Below are 21383 nucleotides of genomic sequence, written 5' to 3'. Positions count from 1 at the left end.
GTGGGCATCCTGGGAAATCAGGTGGGCATGGTGATCAATACTGGAAACTTACCTGGGCAACGTTTTTAAAGCTGGGAGTAGGTGGGAATAATGGCGGTAGGTTAGGTGGGCACCTCGGCTATCCTGGGCAATACTGGTGGCCTTACTGGTCAACGTGACCCACCACAACCATGCTGGCGTTAATAGTGATGACTGATCGTCTGCGATGGGGACGCCCTTTTTTCTCCTTGGCAATGCCCACCGTCGTTTGCCGTTAAAATGCGCTAACAGTGAAGGGCGCCATGAGCGTTCGAAAAAAGCGGTATGGACATCGACAGCGCCCATGCAATTTGTTGTGAGCGGAGCATGTTTATATTCGCACGTAAAGTATTTGGAAGCTTAGCCAGTGATATACCTCCAGGCCTAGAAACGAAGCTTCACTTGAGTAAGCCGGCCTGCATGCGCACAGGCGTGCATAACGCGAACTTATCTAATATATGAACTACAAGGTGATATGCCGGGCTCTGCATATATATGAAAAGATGCAACACTACGAAGCCAGCGAGAGAACCGCCACCGTCGTTCCTAGCCGTTGTCGCCTGCAGCCCCCGTCACGCCATGAAATAGCGCATGGAACACGTACTGTTTGCTTGCAGAACAGGCTCTCAACTCCTGCTGGATGTAAGTGGCACCTGACCTTACCGTTCACTGACAGCTTAGGCGTCCATGACAATGCTAGAGTTTTATTTATTTTGAACGCGTTTTGAACGGCGCGCGTCACTCGACTCAGTTGGCCGCCGGCAGGGGGGCAGCGCGACACAAGACGATGGCGGCGACGTTTCGGCGGCTCGCTCGGCTCCCACCGTCATGGCTGCGTGCAGTGGTTCTACGATTCGGTAAATGCTCAGCGGCGTGAAATTTCTGGTTACGTGATGACTATGGATTTATCTACCGGACGAACAAGTACGGCTGGTCAGTTAAGGTAAGTGAAACGTCGTTTACTAGTCCTGTGTATTTAACGGAACACTGTTGTCGAGCCGGTGCCGGCCCTTAGGACTGACGTTCTGTGTGTGCAACGTATCGCTCGCGTTGGTGTGCGATATCTATCATATCGGCGTTACGCAGATTTGGCATTTGACAAGCGACCTTTTCCGTCTTGTCACGTATGTTAGCAGCACTTGCTCCAAAGTTTGCGCCTTGGGTTGTGCGAAGTAGAATCATGCGTCATTAGTCAAACTGACCGCACCGAAAACGCTACCGCCTTGTTCTTCGCTATGAGCCACCCAAAAAATACCACTCCCCTCCATCCTGCAAGTTATAAAAATAATGCGTAGCTGTTTAATCGGCTGAGTACTCTCTTTAGGGGAATTGAACACTAACAAAAAAAAAAGGTAAAACGCGGGGTGTGCCTTGAATTCAGTCTAGAGGCCCCCTAGCACGCTCCGCACTATGAATGTTTCAGTATTAATGTGTTCAATTATGAGCGTAAATAGTGTTGTGCGTCCGTCAGCCCCCTCGGGAATATGCATTTATACGAATTTTTATGCGACCACGTTGAAACATTGCGCGTATCGTGCCTAGTCTAGACGTTGGCGTGCTACGGACGGATAAACAGCGTTGTTGTAACGAGGTGGCCGCTGCCTTGCGCGTGCTGTAAAGGTCGAAACTTTTTGTAAGTGGCAATAAAATGTGCGTTTAGACTCGCCATGTCGAAAGGGGTTGACCTTCTGGTTCTCCCATGCCCATCCAAAGTATCATATTCCCCGCGAGCCACTCCTTTCATTTCATCCCTAATTGTGAAAAGTTACCTTGCAGAAGCGCAAGTGCTTCAAAAGAGCATGCCTGTTTTATGTGCGCTGGCTTTTTCGGTAGTGATCCGTGGCCATTGCAGTTCTTCTGATAGATACAAAAAAGAAAAACAGTAGTGTCGATATTTCCGTGAATTTTACGAAACCAGGGTGGTTTAAATTGGGAGGATCCCTCAAATTCGCGCATCCCGTAGTCTAGGTGCAGATTCAGTGCGTGGAACCCCCAAACTAAAAAAGGGGTTCTCAGTTCTTTTTCATGAAAATGAATGAGCAGCTGCTAAATGTCTTGTGCATTCCATCTGGGAACGTTTTACCTTCAGACAAACTTCGCTGATATGTAAAGCCCAAGTTTTGCACCGCTGTTTACAACACTTGTGTGAACAGACCACATTCCCGCATGCCTCTACACATCTTTCGAGTGGCGTAGCTTCTGAATGCGCAGAGCGTGTATATTTCAAAATAAATGTTTGCCTTATCATTTTATTTTTTGTGCTATCATTGCGGTAAATGTTACTGTTCTTACCAATAATTCTCGGAGAAAAATTAGGATCATTTGAAATATTGATTGCTGATATTCATGCCCCGTGGTTTTTGTCAGTTACAGCATGTTTACGCTCAGCCTAATGTTGTATAGGAGTGATTTTTATAATCTACCCTACAGTGGGCAAGGCAGCCTGGTGATCTCTGCGATTCTGCATTTTGGGTGCACCAGGTTCGAGGAAAAATGACTGCGTGTGGCATGTTGGTTGATAATAATCTGCATTTTGCAGGCCATTGGCCGCTTGCAGGCAGAGAAGTTGCTCTGAAGATAAAGAACGGGCACGACGTACTCCCAGTCAATGGACGAGACTTCTCGTGGGACGTCGAGTGTGTTCGGGCCTAGTAAAAAAAATGGTGACCACATTGCTTTTCTGCAGTTCTGAATTGTCTTGCATTATGTGCCTTCTTCAATTTCAGTAAGCTGAATTAGCCTATTTGAGTTTAAGGATTGTTTTAAAAAGCATTTGAGCCTTAGCAGTGTTACTACTTTGCTTATAATGTTTTGACACAGATAAGGTTGACCGATCAGATGGCTAGGTAACATAACGAAGTCTAATTTCCAAACTTGCACCATCTTTGCACGCATCTAGATAAGTTATCACTGCTTTCATCATATGAATTGCTGCCTAGAACTGTTTCAGTTTGTAATTAAACGTAACGAGGCTTGGTGTTGGCTTTTGGCTAGCGTGATGGTGTCTGCTTATTTACTTCGGTGTTTGTTCTTATGTTTTGGCACATCTCACAGCTTTTTAAGCCTGCAACACTGGTTGAGCAAAATAGTGAGCTTGATGGGCTCAATTTATTGTTAGTTTTCTTACCCTGTGAACAGTTTTGTTCCACCATGAACATGCACATAATTTAACCGCATTTTGAAGCAGAAATATAAGATGTTACAGGTGTCAAGTAAAAAAAGATGGAGGTAGTCTTGTAATAGTTGGCTTTGTCCAAAAAAACGAGGAGGAGAGCCGTCACGATACCACAGCCCGAATTGGGAGGCTAAGAGGTGTTGACGTACCTAACTAGCTTGTAATTAATATGGAGCTATAACTGCAAATTAGTTTTATGCATGACTAGGATGGCATGCACTTAATGATGGCTAAACGAAGTTATCGTTAATCTTCATGAGAGTGATCGCAAGCCTTTGAACTATAGAGAACAAAGTTGCCAGTGGGTTATTCTGGATTAAGTGTTGCAGGTTTCAGGTTTCACATTTTAGCTGATGGGAACTGAGGGGCTCTTGGCCATGGCACATTTTCTTATTTTTTCAAAACAAGGCTTCTTTGGGCTTCATAATCACCCATGGCAACTTAAATTACTAATGTGGATGTGTGCCCCCTCTCATTGAATGGTTAGTCTAGCAGCAGACATCACATCTGGAAGTGCGGTGAAGCATGGGGATGGTGATGAACAGTAAAAAAGAAAAAAAAAAAACATCTGATGGCCCACCATATTTTCTTTTTTCTACCGGGCCTCTCTTCATTAATGATCTCCACGTGTGCTCTGCTGCTTCGTTATGTCAGGGTGACGTGGGCATCTAAACAAACATGCTTATTCTCATCTCAGTGCTTAGAAAGCTTTTGCTGCTTTCCAGCTCTGCACTTTTTCCTCCCCACTTGTTTGGCAGTTCCAGTTAATTAGTACACGTGGACATAAAAAAAGGCTTGCGAAGAATCGGACAAACATATTTGATGCTTCATTAAACAAATCTGTTGGGCAAGTTGGTGCATTATGCTTGAAAAGGTAAAAAACGCGACTTGGACAACGACAGTAGAGAAGGAGGACGGGACAAGCGCTCACTTTCAACTAACATTTATTGAGGCATCGTCTCATATTTATACATGTACCAGGAGCATGCGCACTTTGGAACACTACGTAGAACGAATCAACCAGAGAACATAATCACAGTGACATTTTCAAAAATTCACACTCACTGGCACGCAAAAGAACCGAAGTATCACTGACGCATTTATCACCTTTCTGCTTAATATGGAACGCTTCTAACAGCTCTCTCGCCACGGAATTCTTACTCCTACCGAGAATCCTAATCTGGTCAAACAGAGGTCTGCACTCTTTCAAGGGACTGACAGGCCTACAGTCTTTGCAGTGTGCGGGTAAATGCGCACGCGTATCATTGTTAAGAGACGAACTATGCTCGCGTGCCCGGTCATTCACACACCTACCCGTCTGGCCGATGTAGGCCTCCCCGCATAAAAGCGGTATCTCGTAGACTACACCGACGTCACACGCCACAAAGCGCTTGGCATGCTTCTTCTCGCACTTTTTCGGTTTTGGCTTGCCGGAAATTTGCGCACACAGGCGGCCAAGTTTCTGTGGAGCAGAAAACACCACCGGCACTTGGTACCGTTCTGCCACTTTTTTCAGGTTGTGCGTAACCTTATGTATATAGGGCAGAACAACAGGCTTCACCTTAGGTTGTTCTGGCCGCCTCGCACTGCGGAAAGCCAAAGGCCAAGTAGGTGCGAGGCGGCCAGAACAACCTAAGGTGAAGCCTGTTGTTCTGCCCTATATACATAAGGTTACGCACAACCTGAAAAAAGTGGCAGAACGGTACCAAGTGCCGGTGGTGTTTTCTGCTCCACAGAAACTTGGCCGCCTGTGTGCGCAAATTTCCGGCAAGCCAAAACCGAAAAAGTGCGAGAAGAAGCATGCCAAGCGCTTTGTGGCGTGTGACGTCGGTGTAGTCTACGAGATACCGCTTTTATGCGGGGAGGCCTACATCGGCCAGACGGGTAGGTGTGTGAATGACCGGGCACGCGAGCATAGTTCGTCTCTTAACAATGATACGCGTGCGCATTTACCCGCACACTGCAAAGACTGTAGGCCTGTCAGTCCCTTGAAAGAGTGCAGACCTCTGTTTGACCAGATTAGGATTCTCGGTAGGAGTAAGAATTCCGTGGCGAGAGAGCTGTTAGAAGCGTTCCATATTAAGCAGAAAGGTGATAAATGCGTCAGTGATACTTCGGTTCTTTTGCGTGCCAGTGAGTGTGAATTTTTGAAAATGTCACTGTGATTATGTTCTCTGGTTGATTCGTTCTACGTAGTGTTCCAAAGTGCGCATGCTCCTGGTACATGTATAAATATGAGACGATGCCTCAATAAATGTTAGTTGAAAGTGAGCGCTTGTCCCGTCGTCCTTCTCTACTGTCGTTGTCCAAGTCGCGTTTTTTACCTTTTCAAGCATATTTGATGCTGTCCACGCTGCAAGCAAATGGTTACCAATGAGGGAGTAGAAGAAAATAATCTTTGCCGGCTGCAGGCTAGTCTCGAGAATGTGCACTTGCTTCCAGGGCTTTCTCGTAAAACAAATTGGTGGCAGATGTGCGGTGACAATAGAATATGCTACTAAGATCCACTGCACTTCTGTCCTGATAATTAGTGCCTTCTGGTGCACAATGAAACAATTATTGCCCATAATAGCATTGCTTGGAGCAGCCAGCTAACCACACGGCTAACCATTTTTCTTAGGAACATACGGGGACTTTCAATGCATTGCATTGGGCCTTTATGTTTGCATTTGAACTGTTTCAGTATATTGAGCCTGATCCTCATTTGTATCTGCTTTTAGCAGTTGCAGTGCCGGTGCGACCACCACCAGGATCGCTTGCTGGAGGAAAGGTGTTGCTGAAGCTGTGGTGTCCCCTCTTCCCTTCCTCCTTGAGCCAGTTTTGAGAATGTTTGCAGCTGTGGATGGACAGGTAAGCAGAATTTTTTCCCTTGTCGTTGCTGTACACTAATGAATCATGAGGAGCCAAAAAAACAGAATTTAGCCTGCAATTTAAATCTCGGCAGCACTTTTCTTTTAACTTACAACTTCAGCTGGATGCATGCACAGCACTCAAGAGCAAAGTTCTATGAACAGTGATTTCTTAGAAAATATTGGTTCTTAAAGTACAACTGCACTTGAATTTTTGGCCATGCAAGAATGCAGTCTAATAGTCGACATGAAAAGAACGGTAGCGTCAGCAACTGGTTTAAAACCTGATTGCACACAGCACAGACGATCCAATAAATTGGGGTTTTGGTAACCGATACTGAGAACGGCAGCCGCTCCCGACAGCCTGCAGATACGTGCCGGAAGTGGCTTGTTTTACACTTTTCTTTCTATGGGAGAACAATACTTTGTCGTGGCTAATTATGTCCAGTGAAAAAGCAGTGAAAAACGTGTACAGTAAGAAGTGTAACGTGTTCCTAACACACAAGTCGCAGTAGACAATGTGGCCTGTGTACTAGCCTTGGCGCTTCGAGTTTACGGATGGTGGCCTGATTGCAGCAGCTATTTGTAAGAGATGAATGACCTGGTTTCAATCGTGTACGCATAAAAATAACCCGCAAGAAACAGTGATACAGCACTCCAGAGTTTTACCGTCGCACATTTCAATAGCTGTCCTGCAATAAGCTATTCTATTAACACTGTTTTCTCAGTTGCATGTGCTCGGTTATGGCTTACTTCAAAAGCATTAAACAAAAATTTTGGGTAGATTAGAATTTATTTTAAGAAGCAGATTTGGTTTTTGCGGATGCTGCTTGCTACATTATTGTGTACGCGTAGGCCCGGCCAGAACTGGGAGCGCTGAAGACCAGCCGCCCAGGTGGGCAGTCGTGTTTGATCAGCCATTTCATACTCGTGGTGATGATGGCACTGATGATGATGATGGTGCTGGTACAAGACTTCCCCCCTGGTGCGCAGTGTGATAAATAGAAATGAAAGCACGTTATGGTCAATCTGCCAGTATATACTCATAGACACTGGAATGCTGGACTACGGACTGGCTTTCATGCTGCATTTTTCTGCCATGCGTGCTGTTTGAACAGTGCAACTGTTGTAGCTGGCTGTCATGTGTGGCGCTAATGCGTTTAAAATACCCAAAAAAATGCCGAGTGCTCGTGAGCGTGTGCCTGAGTAACCGCCAACTGACCCCTGCATGCAGAGTGCCTTTAGCAAAAAAAAAAAAAGAAGCAAAATGTTGGAGGAGTGCCTCGGGTTGCCTAGCGACCAGCAACGCCACAGTTGCTAAACACCTGCTCCATGAAACCTCGACGCAAATCGAGGAAAGCAGCGCATGCGTCGTGCATGTAAGCGCACCACTGCGCCCCAGCTGTTGTCAAGTGGCGCATGCAGTGCTCGTCAAAAGGACCACGACGATATTTTTGCGTATGATGACTACTACTACCACAGTGCAAAGCATCGACGGAACATGTAAACAGACAATTTCAAACTTGTACAAACGTGTGCTGTTGGGTTCTGCAGCGTTCGCGAAGAAAGAAATCCTGCAGCTTCACTATGGCTCAATCCTTGCATGACTTGGTGCAGTGAAAGAAGCCAAATGTCGGTGAAACATTAACATTAATCAACTTAATTAGCATCCCAGACACCAGACCACACAGCCAAATGGTTGAGAGCAAAGGAGTTCAAAAAGTTCTTTAGCAAACGATTGTCCCTCTGTGCTCTACATTACCCTTCGAGCTGCATTAATTGATTGTATGGTGTATTCGCCAACGCTACAAAGGCGATGAGGCACACTGTAGTGGAGGGCTCGAGATTAATTTTGACCACCTGGGGATCTTTAATGTGTGCCAAAATCTTGGAACATGCACGTACTTATGCTTTTCACCTCCAATTAAAAAAGTGGCCACCGCACACATTGGGCTTCATTGCAAAGTTGGTTGGCACGCATACGTTGTACATTCTTTCATCACTGAGTGGTCATTCCTCTTTTGGGGTCTAACGAAGACACCAAGCAAAAAAAAATTGCTTCCAATCCACGCTTTAAAGGTGGTTGGAAAGCAAAGCTGTAAACGACACCCACAACAATTGCCCATGCCGTCACTTGAATTCACAAACGTGGCAGTGCAAAGAGTAAAACCACATATTCTTCCAGCCGTTATCTGGAATTCACGGGGGCGGCGTCCCGATTGCAGCAGTGTTGGCCACGGCCGGGCTAGAGCGCCGGACGCCGCCGCTGTATCCCGGCCGTGCGTCAGCAAAAAGAAAACGGTGACGAGCGTCTTTCTAAGGGTGAGGCAGCGGAACCTCGTCATTCTGATGAGCTAGCTAGGGGCTACACTACCGCACGACACAAGCGCAGACACCGAAGCAATTCGGTATGTGAGCTTAGTGATTCCCATTTATACCGATAACTAGTTAGCTTAGTAAGGTTGAGAATTGCGAGAAAGCTGAGGGAACTTTTATAATCACTATTTATCAGATCCTGTTGATTCTTTTGCCTTCTGTAATGCCTGTTAAAACATAACCAAATTTGTATTCAGTAATTTAGAAAACAGAGTCCCATTTGTGGCAAGCACTGCGCAAAAGGTAGCGTTTCTCTAGTGAACAGATGTCTGTAAAGGGGTCTGTACATTTTGTTTTCCTGCCCTCCAAACCAATCCTAAACGTATCTTTGGTGTATGGCCACTTAATTCTGTCGGATCTGGGTTACCCAGAAGGTGCTGTAGAGCAAGTTAAAAAAGTCGTGTGAAGGAAGCGTGCAATGTACGCGAAGCTGCACAAGAACAGGCCCAAACAACCGTCGCTAAAGCAGATGACAAAGCCAACGGAATGGTTTAGCCAACGTGCCCGCCGGGGTGCACAGCTCCGGAAGCAACTCCGGCGTTCGGGGAACGCTGGGTAATAGCGCCCTTCGCCGCTCCATCTACACAGTGCTCCATGAGTGAAAAGGGCCCTCCTCCTCCTCCTCAGCCACGTTGGGAGTTTCTTGTTGCGCACTCCACGAAGAAACCGTTGGCTGGTAGAGGCAGAAAGCTTTTTTTAAAACTTGTCCGCATTTCAAAACAACTACACATAATACTTGGCCGAGTTTCCAAGCATAACCAGGCATAATCTTAGTTGAACCAAAAATAAGCTAGGTGGGGCGGCCGGCTTTGCTCTTTGCCCATCTACGCGCCACTAGGGTAAAATTGGCCGGGAATCCAACCCATGCCCTTGTGCTCGGCAGCGCAACGCCTTAGCCACTGAGCCACTCGGCGGGTGTGTGTTATCTTTTGGCCTACCAAAACTTCAATAGTATAGCAGCGCAGTGGTTCGCAGCCATGACTGCCCCAGTGACCCCTTCTTGGCTTGCGAAACAGTGGGGACCCCACGATTGAGCATATGTTGATCGGTGTCATTATGTCAAACAATTTGTACTTGTACAAGTGTTTGAACAGTTATATGCTGCCTTAGGTAGGCCTTTTTATCTCTTGTCATAGCTGGCATGTTGTGCGGAAAGAAGGTGTTAAAATATGCACTATGCAGAGAAACTAAACATACATGTAATGCAGCGAGGCCACCTTTTTGCATATCAAGAAAGTTCTAGCAAAATCGAGAAAACAGTGGCAGGGGAAAAGTTTGAGCTCCACGGACCCCTGAAGTGCTCTCGCGGACCCCCTTGGGGTCTGCGGACCCCCATTTGAGAACCAGTCGTATAGCATGTTGCAGAGCACGACAACATTTATTTGATCAAATCTTTGGATTTATGTGACCAGTAAAGTTTGGTTACATTATTTAGCTTTCTAATAAAGTAAGGTACAACCTCAACACAGGATATAGTACTTTATACCTGATTCAAAGAGCGCAAGTTCATCAGTTGGGATTTTAAAATTAATTGCTTTGTTTTCTAATTGCAAGTGCAGATCGGTCCAAATGTGGACGTGCCTGACGAAAAATGGACGTGGCTGATGCGGAACACATCCTATGGAGACTTCTGCCTCGATCTGGCAACCCTACAGAAGCGGCGGTACAGGATGGACGGGGCAGACCTTCTACAGCATGGCATGGGCGATAGAGAAGACAGCATCTTTCATCAATGTGGAACTTGAAAAAGTATGTGAACATCTATATTATCGTGCGCTTTTTTAAAAAATAGGTCAAGATTATATTGTCAATTCATGTAATATTTAGAGCATATAAGATGTTTCCAACTGGCTGACACGCCGGTTTTGAGTTGGTATTTTTACTGGGGAATAGGTATTAATTACAAAAAAAAAACCTGTTCCCAGCTCTTCAACTTGAGTTCAGGCTGAGGGGTAGTTTCTAGTTAAAAAATGGGAGGGGACTTCAGACATTTGTGATTGTGGGAAACAACACGCTGGAAAAGAACAGGACAACAAAAAGGGGAAGAACACTAGTCCTGACTCGAACTAGTGTTTATTAGGCAACAGAAAGAATGCGCATATACATGCAACTACGCACCTGCACAGAGGGAGAAGAAAAGACGGATGCAGCTTTGCATAGGATAATGCGCTAAAAAGACAAGAAGTTGGAAGAAAAGGGGTGTGGAGAGGGGCTGACAATTCACGTGAGCATATAGCCAACTAGCTTGGCTTTTTTTTTTGTGGGACGTAATCGAGGTCTGGCTTACGCAGTCACCTTTATAGACCATAATTGCCTGGCTCTCCCTGGGCGCAGCATTTTTCCGTGATCAGTGTGCTGCCATGCAAGCACTTTGTGGGGGAATGTGGGCACGCCAGCTGCCGCCCCCGCAGCGTGGCATCGCTCGCATCGTGGACTGCATATCGTGCGTCTCGTGTGGCTTGAAAATTGGTAAGCGCCTTCGCATTTGATGTATCATGCCACAGTTAGCTTGTTCACCAGAGAGCACATTCAAGGAAAACGAGAACTAATTCTTATGCGAGGCTTGACCATGCTGCACAGACTGTGAATGCAGTGTGTGGCATGTTGTTTTCGACGAAATCATGACTTGTGTGGCTCTATTTTGTAGTGCCAGACTTCTTGATGCCCACTGTTGTACCCGGGTTATTACAGCCGCTTGCTTTCTTTTTAAATCCCACCTCCAAGTCACCATGCCCCGCGTGAAATACACTATGTATGGAAGCTACCCATTCAAGCATGGCTGCGCTGCTGTTGACTGCACTAACAACCAACACAACTGCAAAGTCTTCATGCAAGAACTAACCCACAGAAATAGGCGTATAGATATCGTACGATGGTGCAAACACACAGAAGCATAAGGAAGAAAAAACACAGAGCTTGCATGTTTTTCCTTCCTTCTGTCTGTGTGTTTGCACTGTTGTACGAAATGAACTTAAGCCAACTCCCCCAATTTAATACTTTACTCAAGCGTATACATGTGCGAAGTCTATAAATTTTCTGGAGGCTTGCAGCGCTGCGCAAATGGGTCTTCATGTTGAACCGAAAGTACTTCCTATCCAGCAGCTTGGCACGAGCAGCAAAAAAGAAAAGGTGTGGCACGCCAGTTTAGAAAGCCCGTTTATTGACCTAAATGCAGTTGCAGTCAGAAACTCAGTTTTTCTAGAAGTTAGCTGTGTTTATTTTACGAGGCCAAGGTCTGCGAAAATCAACCCTTTGCTTGCGTTGCAGCACGGGTATGTGACAAGGGCGAGTGTGCAGCTAATCCCTCGAGTATGGCAAAGTCACCTACAGCAATTGACCACAAAAGGGTAGTGCAGCAAAATAGATCCTCACAGGCCACAATTTGAGCGAGAATGATTGACAGCACGCTTGTAAATACCCAAAGTCAGCAATGGACGTCAAGGGGGTCAGTAACAGGTTTCTAGAAGAAACATGCAGCCACACTTTTTTGCTCTTTGTGCCAAACTGCTTGATTCAGTGTTTTCAGTTCAGCGTGATGACCCATTTGCACAGCACCGTGAACCCCAGGAAAATTTATAGGGTGATTGGACTTCATGTAGGAGTAAAGCAGTGAATGACACACTTGGAGTGAAGTAAGGAAAAATACGCAAGCGATTTGTGTCTTTCTATAATGCTTCTGTGGGTTTGTCTCATTGTATATCTATAAGCTTATTTCTTCAGGATATTTTTGCACTAATATTTTGTGCCTGCATTGCTTGTTAGTGCAGTCAACAGCGGCGCTGTCACACTTGAACGGATGGCCTCTGTGCATGTGAATTTCTGTCTGAGCGCGGGACTTGAACGTGGGAATTAAAAAGACGGCAAGTAGCTGTAAACACCTGGGTATAACAATGCACATTAGAAAGACTGGCACTACAAATTGTGGGCTAACGTACGGGATAGCGGAGGACCCCGGCTAGCTTCGCTAGAGAAAGTGCTACGAGCCGTACACTAGCCCTGAGGAATCCGAAGACTCGCGCACGGGTTCAGGTTATCAGAGGCTTTATTGCCTGGCAGTTACAGGGCATATACCAGACAACATGACTGTCGCTTGTGGGGAGACAGTGGCTCTGTTTGCTCGCTCAAGCTGCGGGACCCAGACCTCGATAACGGTCATCACGGCTGCGGGAGCAGGGGAGGCATACCGTGCAACCGATCAGGGCAGAATCTCAGCAGAGTCCGTGGAACAAGCTAGGTTCCCGTCATCGGGGCATAGCCAACCGATTCCGACCAAATCGCCCAGTCCTTCCCCCGCGCCCTCGTGCACAGATTCACAGCGAGCCGGTTCGGCGCATCACATGGGGTCACGAAAAGGTCATGGCTCACGCGATGCGCCGGCCGCCCAAAATGGCGGCTCCTGGTTCGCAAAGCATGTGCAGGCGAGGCGTAGGGAAACACGGGTCCCCACAAAATCGAACCACACAGTTCGTGATTTTGACGAGAACGCGCAACACCCTTCATTCACGACATGCGACACGCTGTGACACACTGCATCTGTGTGCAGCGTGGTCAAGCCTGGCATAAGAATTAGTTCTCGTTTTCCTTGAATGTGCTTTCAGGCAGTAAGCTGTGGCATGATGACACATCAAATGAAAAGGCATTTACACATTTTCAAGCCATATGAGACGCACAAAATGTATTCCAACGTGAGCGGTGGCATTCGGCTGGGGCAGCGGCTGGTCTGCCCGCAGTACCCACAGGAAGCAGCCGGACGGTGCAGCCCAAGGAGTGCCGGAATATTTTGATTTATAAAGGTTAATGTTTAAGGCTTCTACTATATTCCTAAGCATCCGATTTCTATGCTCGAAGAGCCCCTCATTATCACCGAATCGAGGTTTGCATGCACACTTTTCTTCACTGTGCGGGTAAATTTGCATACGTGTGATGTTTTATCGTCTGTGGGTGCTCTTTTCAGCAGCTCCCATATGCCCCACGTACACTGTTATGCAAGAGAGCAGTATCTGGTAAACGACACGCATTTTACAAGGCACAAAAGCACGCGTGTGCTTGACTTTGGAAGTTGTAAAACTGGCGTTATGTGGACGCTTTTTGTTCACCAACGAACAAAGCCTGCCTATTTTGATCTTAGCTGAGAAAAGGATTTGCACGCCATATCGAGACCCCACATTTTTCAGCCCATGTGCCATCTTGTGCATGTAGGGCATGACCGCACGTTTCACGAGTTCCTTTGCTGAGTTGTCTTGCCGTACATGCACAAAATGGCACGCAGGCAAAAAATGTGGGGTCCCTATATAGTATGCAACCCTTTTAATCAGCTAAGAACAAAATAGGCCGGCTTTATTTTTTTCATTGGTGAACAACAAAAAAACGTTCACATGGTGTAAACACACGTGTGCTTGTTGCCTTGTAAAATGTGTGCCGTTTACCCAATACCGCTGTCTTGCGAAGGAGAGTACATGGGGCAGGTGGAGCCCTTCTTAAATGTAAGACTAGAAGCGCACTCGGGGACGATAAAGGATCGCACGTACGCAATTTCACCTGCAACTTGCAAAAAATGTGGGTGCAAACCCTGTTTCGATGATAGCAAGGGGCACTTCGAGCTTAGAAATGGAATGGTTAGGGAGATACTAGAAGCCTTTTACGTGAACATTTAAAAAGCTGACTGCGTAAGCCACACCTTGATTACGCTCCAGAAAAAAGAAGCCAAGATTGTCGGCCATATGCTCAAGTGATTTCTCAACCACCTCTACACACACTTTATCCTGTGTTTTCTTGTTTTTCAGTGCAATATTGTTTGCAAAGGTGCATCAATATTTTCTTCTCCCTCTGCGCATGCGCGCACCTGCATGTGTTTTTCCATTTTGCTAGTACAGGTTGCGGGTCAACGCTTGTGTTAGGCCTCTTACTGTTATACTATTCCTTTCCACGCCCTGTGGTTTCAGTATATTAATGAAAGGCAGAAAATATTTTTGGTGAGAACTATATTTCCCGTAGTTTTTTTTTTTTTGTCAATGGTTTTCACTCGTTCATCCTTAAACCAGGCTGAGTTCATATATCAGAATAAGAAGGCGACTTAAAATGTTAATAAGAAGGAAAGAGGACGTTTTATTGCGAACAAACAAAAAATGGAAGGTCTGTGTGAGTTTCCTTGACCAGATATGTGGCCTGCCTTCTACTTTCAGAATCCCCTGGTGAAATGTGCGTCAACTATGCCCTCAAGTACCTGTGGAGGTTATTTACAGAGGCGAGCCGCCGTGAAAAGAGGGTCTGTGCACAATAAAATGAAGCTGTGGTGTGAGCGCACGGTTTCGCATTACTTTTTCCACATTAAGCAGCAAAAGTGTCCCGGCAGCCACGCATTCTATGCATATTCTGTCCAGATGGCTGCCATTCCAGAAAAATTCACGACCCACTATTCTCCCTGTGATGCCTATGCCCGCTAGACGGGTATGCCGCCATCTGTTCCACCATGCCCCCCAAGTGACGCCTAAGCCCGCTAGATGGGTATGCCACCATCTGTACCACCATGCCCCCCAATAGTGCCCGATAGTGCCCGCCAATGCCCGCCAGCGGCGTGCCCGATAGTGCCCGCCATTTGGCATGGCGGGGTCTCCACTACAATAATCCACTATTTTGACCGGCAGCAGCTTCCGCTATGCCCGGCGTGGCGGGATTTCGGACAGGGATGACAGTGGTGAAATTGAGCGAAGGAAGCGAACGCACAAATGCTCACAGAAACACTCACAAACACAAATAAGCACACAGAAACTGACAAATGCAGCATCACGAATACAGCACACACAGTATCAAATTCAAAACAAATGTTCCCGGGGTTTTGTTCAGACCGGAGTCAGGGAGAAATGACACTATCGCCCTTGTACTTTTTTCGAGTTTTTTTTTTCGAGTTTAGCCGGGGGGTGTTATACCTGGGACACAGACACAGTACATGTACAGCAACCTTACGCACACTGCAAGCTTGATAGTGAGAGAAGGCAACTCGGGCGTCTTGTGCAAGTAGCGGCCGCTAAAAGCGAAGTTGAGACAAAAGCGGTAAAGAACTGCTTCATCGCACTTTCCTTGGCCACTTGGCTTTCTCAAAGTGCCGGCGGGATGAATTCTGTACAATGGCTGATAATGTTTTGATCCTTTCTTTCATAAGGAGATTTGCTATTGTCGCGACACAGAGTACGCAAGCGTCGTGGCGTCACGTCGGGAGAAATGAATCGAAGTGATAATGCTAGATTGGTTGTGAGCCGCGCAAGCTGTTTCGTCGCCCGCCACATTCCATTTTACCCCATAATGCCCAGGTACAACACGTACAACATAATACACAGGTACACATAATACAACACGTACACAGGTACAACACGTACAACATAATACACAGGTAATAATGCCCAGGTACACAGGTACAACATAATGCCCTACAACACGACGTCATGAAGCAAGCTGGCAGCCTGTGTATGAAGAGTGAACAAATGAGACTAGTTGTTGATGCGGCGCCAGTGAATCCGAGAAAATCACCCACACAGAAGCTTCTTGCTATAGAATGCACAGCAACGCAGAACGCAAGGAATAAAATTGTGAGGTCGTCGACGTTCTTTTGTTGCTTGAACTGGCCACAATCGTGGTCCACGTCGACACAATCCAGATTCCGCCCGAAGATGCGGTAGCCGTCACAGATGCATAGATGTAAATATGCTTGTATTTAAACCAATTCCAAATGTGCTATATAAAAAGTATTTTAGGACTGGATATGACATCCTGGATTTACTGCTTATGCTTGGTATTGTGGTGACAATCCGCCAGGGGATTAGATCTGGTGCGGGGATTGAAGTGCCGCAGGGTAATTCTAACGCAAGGCTGGTAGATGGTCTTGTACATCTAAGGTGGGTCTAGAACTTAAATGAGTGACCAAGACCCCTAGACACCAGCCGCAGATGTGTGCGAAGCTGCATTTCTTTAAGTAGTACGCTGGGTGAGAAGCGCCCAGATTCTCGAAATGGCCTCCAGCGTCGAAGTTGTCTTTCGAAGGTGAAGACAAACCGCAGAGCTCGGGACTGCATACTAACAGCCTTGCGTTGGTCTGGGAAAGGGGGCCGATTGCTGTGAGCCTGTTTCGGAGCAGTACTTCACAGACTGCTGTGTAGCGACGTAGGAGGGGCCCAACAGAACAGCCTCCTGAGCCGCTGGTTAGCAGGAGTAGCACCTGAGAAACGCAGCCCAGCTTCTTCCTTCAGGAGATGTACGTGTGCAGACCATGTCATCGAACTTCCAAGATTTACGGGCAAGAATCACTGTGAGTACACAAATGGCATGGGGACCACTACGGCGAAAAGATAATAGCGGGAGACATCACGACTGGTGAAGGCAGTTACTCCACTTTTCCTGTCCAAGATTTTGAGGCCGCGTCTGGATAGAAGGTCCGCTATTGCATTGGGCAGACATTACATTCTCAGATAATAAATAGCAGCCTACCATTTTCCCTGCAGAAGAAAGTGTATAACAGCTGCGTCTTACCGGTACTCACCTACGGGGCAGAAACTTGGAGGCTCACTAAGAGGTTTCAACCTAAATTGAGAACGACTCTGAGGGCAATGGAGCGGAAAATGATAGGTGTAAAATTAAGGAACAGGAAAAAAGCGGAGTGGGTCAGGGAACAAACGCGTGTTAAGAACATCCTGGTGGAAATTAAGAAGAAATGGAGGTGGGCAGAGCATGAAATGCGCAGGCAAGATAACCGTTGGTCATTAAGGGTAACCGAGTGGATCCTTAGAGAAGGCAAGCGTAGCAGGTGGCGGCAGAAAGTTAAATGGGCGGATGAGGTCAAGAAGTTTGCAGGGACAAATTGGTCACAGTTGGCACAGGACCGGGGTAAAGTGGGCGTAGACAGGCTGTAAATGATGATGATGACGATGATGATTGCATTGATGGCTTTTTGAAGGCGATCTCATAAAACAGGCCTGTTGGAGCCAGAGATTCAGATGCAGATATTATCGGCATACAGCAATATTTCAATATTGCGTGGCATTAACTTCTCAACTTCGATGAGGCTGATATTAAATAGCATTGGGTTTAAAGTAACGATTTATCTGCATAGCCCACAAATAACGGGACACAAGAGATGAAAACACTGGGCATTTGCTGGTTTCCCCCCACCCCTTTGCGGGTATTTGTGCGCAGTGAAGATGAATCTGTACCAACTAACCCGGTTTTCTATGCTACATCAGTTGAAATAATGCCGCTATTGGACACGTAGGGTGAACTTGTAAGAGGCTGCTTCGTCCTTCTTCGTGGACATAAACGCATATCTGTCGGAGAGTTAATCGGATATCCATGTTTAGACGGGACCTCCGATGCATACAGATTCCATGGCAGATCTTATCGCCTCATGTGCCACGCGGTTAAAGACTGCTTTAAGGTCGTTAAGCACTGCTAGAATGATGCTACGCTGGGCGTTTGCGCTCTTTATATCGTTCACAAGGGCAAGCACGTTGTTGATGCTGCTGCTAGATAAATACAGTCATCTGTGCGGCATGCACGTTCCGGTTTGTCAGGTTCCAGTCTAGACGGGCAAGGACCATGTTCTCCATCACTTCCCCACGCAGCCCTGGATTGCAATAGGCCGGTAATACTATATTTGCCTAGGCGGGTTTGTGTACAGGAATAAGGCAACCACGCTTCCATCTCGGTGCAAGGCGGTCCGTTTTCTAGCGGTGTTGCATGTACCGAGAAGGAAACTGTTAGCTGTATTTCCAATGCGCGACAGAGCTGCATATCTGATGCCGTGTTGACCAAATGCAGAGGCCATGTTTACGGAAGCCAAGGCGGCAAGCAGTTCTGCCATTCGGAAGGCCTGTCGGGGATTGTCACATTTACAGACGGCAAAGAGACAGCTATCAGGTTGCCAGGTAAGACTAGATCCGACAAGTCGGCGCCTTTGACACACAAATCATAAGCGACGTCTACGTCACGGCGGTTCTGTCACAGAGCAATGATGTAGAAAGGGTGCAGCGCAGTAGGCTATGCCCGAAAGCTAAGCACTATGCTTCAAATCCTCGTGAGTGGTTTTTGGTGGTCTAACTTTGGGCAGAACGACTACCTTTCCGGCTGGTACAATTTCTGAATACGTAGCTGTACGTGCCTCTGTGGACTTGTAGGGTCTTCTACATCTTCTTGGAATTCGGTTTTTACGAAGCACGCCTTTCAGGCCAGCGACGCACCGCGCGGGGCCTTTGGTAATACGCATTGGACACAGAGAATCTCGAGAGCTGCCGGAAAACATTGGTACAGGAACCTCTCACCCGTTCCATGGAGTCTCTAAGGCTGCTATACGATTAAAAATTCCCATCGAGCTCCTCTATAAAAGCAGGGGATACTGACCAATCCCTTCAGCGAATTTCTCACTTCCAGGGCCCTCCGCATAAACCCTCTAGCAAGATATATGTAGGCAAGTGATCGCTTCTATGTGACGCGATGACTACATACCAGGGGCTCCATATGGCAGTATGAGGGAGACCATGGTGACGTCGAGTGCGATCGACTGCCAAACTCGGGTAAATGATGGCTCCTCGGTATTAATTACAGTCAAGCCGCTACGGCAAGCTGCGGCGAAAGGCGCCTTCCTCTTACAGTAGTGTTAATTGTGACCCAGGAGGAATGGTGCGCATTAAAAGCTCCAGTTAACCCTTGCGGAGGCGGTTTGAATCGTACGATGTGCTCGAGACGATCCACTTTAAATAAAGCATCAGGTGGAATGTGGGCTGCTGTGAGGGTAAATTGCTGCCCAGAAATTTCAATGGTCACTGCGACACGCTTATTTGTTTCATTTGGAGGCGTGCTCTGCTCCATGTACGCCAGGTCGTTCCGGAGAGCAAGCAAAACTCTTGAAATAGCTGCATCTCTTAAAAACACTGCATAGCAATGTAGCTACAGAGACGGGTGTTTGCGCGTAACCGCGACTCTGATATTACGATGATTGGAAAGCAGTGCTCCTTTATGGACTGCCGGAAATCTGGAAGGCGGCTCCGACAACCACAAACGTTCTATTGAAACACAGAACCCTTCTTCCGAATTTCCAGAGTTTTTTTTTTTGTTTCCCAGCCCATGCCGTTGGCCACCGGAGAGGAGAGTGGAGCTCGGAAAACTCGAATGGCCTATGTACTGAAATGATGAACGAACAAATGTTCCCAGAATTTCGGTGAACACGCGGCATGGGCCTGTTCCGGTTTGCCTGCTGACAAGGATACCCCGCGACCGCTATCCCACTCGATAACGCTGCTGCAGGCGCTGTCACGCATGATGACTCGGTTGCAGGTGCGGGCAGCGACACAGGCTTGGTTATGGATATCCACTCAGATGATGGCTTGGGTGTCGTTGTGGTGGGCGCCGCCGATTCTGCAGTTCCGGAGGTAGGTAGAGGCGGGACGTCGTCGTCCAAGGTTGCATGTGAAGTGACGGAAGCTCCACTTGCTTTTTGGCCGCCTTTTCGGTTTCGGAAGGCAACTTCTCCAAGCAGTACATTGGCCACGTTGCTCATGCCGGGTAGCTTCAACTGATTTGTAGGAACTCTTTTGGTCGCCCTTAAGCTTGTGTATGGACTTCTCTCTCCGAAGGACCGGACAGTGGGCAAACATCGTCTCGTGACGGTTCCCACAGTTGTGGAACCGAAGGTTATCAGCATTGCACAGAGAACTTCCGTGACTGCCACTGCACTTAATACAGCGACCTGCAAGTCAACACTTAGTTGCTTCGTGGCCAAAACGCTGGCACTCGCTGCATTGCCTGGGTGTGTGAACATGAGGTTATCGCGCTAACGCGTGTAGCCTAGGAAGACATGTTCGGGCTAACTGTTAGTGGTAAGTATAATCCGCATGTTCTTGGATAATTGACCCAGACGACGCACAGACTTCACTGGTGTGTTCTGACGCAGAGCAATGAGGACTTCAGGGTGAGAAAGATTAACTGGCACATCTATGATAACCCCCGCTCGCACTCGCTCGAGCAAATCTCGCACGCCTGTACAGCGCTTCCCTGAAGGGTTTATATTTTCAGGAGACGTGCAGTAGCATCAGCATTGTTCATGTCCACTGCCAGGAGGTTCATTGAATAGTTTGGCCTTACTTAAAAGACTCCACGTGGAGGCATAGACTCAAGGTTACTTTTAAGAGCCAGTAGGTTGAAACGGGTATTGGTGCTCTCCACGTTTGCTGATTTCGAGAATTACGACACGCCAATGCTTCGCAAATTCCATGATAGGCTGGCTTCTGAGACAGATACTGCTGTCTCTCAGAACCATGTCGCTGTTTAGGAGGCATCGGGTTTAGGAGTTTCCGCAGTTCTCAATGCTACGAAACTGGGTGCACATTCGGGGAAAATCATTTGCCCACATTGTTGTCAGCAGAGATATGTCAATTTGAAATGAACATTGGTACCACCAAAAATGACTGGGTTCACTTAAAGCGACTGCGGATAGCTTTGTCTGGCAGATTATTCTAAGCTCAACTACCGCAACTGCTTCGTAGGGGCGCTGAAATGATTTGCCAATTTTATCGAAATGTAATGTTATAGGTCGTTGGCGGTGAGCAATTAGGCCCGCCGTGGCCAGATGGCGTCAGCGCTGCACACGATGCTACCGGCCATTTGCAGTTTCGGTTTCGCCATAGACTCCCATTCTCTGCTCGAAGTGCACCGCTTGTAAAATGGGTTAGGCAAAAAAAACTAATAATTTACTGTTGTGCCCGCTGTCAGAGGTCATACTGGTAAACAGGAAGTAGAAGAGAACGTTCAGTTAAGAGCTGCGTGTACGGAAGCATGTGAAGACATCGGCGCGATATTCGTTCCCAACTGTCAGGTTCACTCCATAGGCCCCATGTGTTGCGCTTATTGTTATGCGACCGGTAGATGAGACGATGTGTGGAAAAGCAGAGGCAAAAATTAGTGCCTTTCCACTCTGGGAAGAAGGA

General features: G+C 47.1%; 2 long non-coding RNA genes across 2 annotated transcripts; both read left to right on the top strand.

The window, feature by feature from the left end:
• The first annotated feature begins 816 nt into the window (after window positions 1–816).
• On the top strand, window positions 817–6043 carry LOC144149330 (uncharacterized). Its single transcript, XR_013318270.1, has 3 exons — window positions 817–961; window positions 2558–2681; window positions 5914–6043. It is a non-coding gene; the product is annotated as an uncharacterized LOC144149330 (long non-coding RNA).
• Window positions 6044–9979: 3936 nt separating this feature from the next.
• On the top strand, window positions 9980–14721 carry LOC144149437 (uncharacterized). The gene is made up of 2 exons (XR_013318306.1): window positions 9980–10167; window positions 14601–14721. It is a non-coding gene; the product is annotated as an uncharacterized LOC144149437 (long non-coding RNA).
• Window positions 14722–21383: the final 6662 nt, after the last annotated feature.

The sequence above is a fragment of the Haemaphysalis longicornis genome, unplaced genomic scaffold (assembly GCF_048455015.1).
Source record: "Haemaphysalis longicornis isolate Haplotype H1 unplaced genomic scaffold, Haemaphysalis longicornis Haplotype H1 scaffold_8, whole genome shotgun sequence".
NCBI lineage: Eukaryota > Metazoa > Arthropoda > Arachnida > Ixodida > Ixodidae > Haemaphysalis > Haemaphysalis longicornis.
The sequence above is the reverse complement of the archived record's forward strand: the minus strand, read 5'-3'. Positions and strand labels throughout refer to the sequence as shown.